This window comes from Arachis ipaensis, chromosome B06 (genome assembly GCF_000816755.2).
Source record: "Arachis ipaensis cultivar K30076 chromosome B06, Araip1.1, whole genome shotgun sequence".
Classification (NCBI taxonomy): Eukaryota; Viridiplantae; Streptophyta; class Magnoliopsida; order Fabales; family Fabaceae; genus Arachis; species Arachis ipaensis.
Genome location: NC_029790.2, coordinates 10,054,307 through 10,055,074, shown reverse-complemented (window position 1 = coordinate 10,055,074; position 768 = coordinate 10,054,307).

Sequence of the window (768 nt, the reverse complement as noted above, 5' to 3'; positions counted from 1 at the left end):
ATTAATCATTGTGTATTTGTGTAACACCCTAACTTTTAGTACCTCATGATTGCACTAAAAGTCGGGGCATTATCTAATTTTACTCCTTGAATTTTCATACTTTATTTATTTATTGAGTCTCTACATGTTAATTTGTCGATAGTTTTTAAGAAAAATGAATTTCCATTTTGTTTTGTTATATATTTCAAGTTCAACTATGTCAGATAAACATATACTCACATAATTACTATTAATACATAATAACTGTTCATACAAGACTCAATTGCAAATCTACCCATCTGTAAAAAAAATATAACACTTTAAAATATCAAGAGCGAGGAGAATGAACCCAGAAATAACTAGCCAAACAAGTCTTCTATTCGTCCGTAGCTTTCTAATTAGGGTTCCTGTCTGTACCTCTGAAAAGGTTTTTTAAAAATTTTGGGGTGAGAACAAAGTCACACGTTCTCAGTAGGAAACGTAAATACCGCAATAAACAGAGTAAATACAAATAGTTAATTCATATCACAAAAATAATTTTCTTACTTAAAACAATTTTAAATCTCTTTCTTTAAATCACGTTATTTAAACAAAAATCTCAGTCACATTAAAAATTCCTCGTCCATAAACATTTCTCAAATTACAGTAATATCTAAATAAGCTAGCATCATAAATAATATACCTAAATCCAACACACAAACATCAGTCCTCAATATATTATTAAGTCCACAGCACAAGTAAAATATCCAATCAAGAACACAAGCAAGTCACCAAAACAACAACACAATC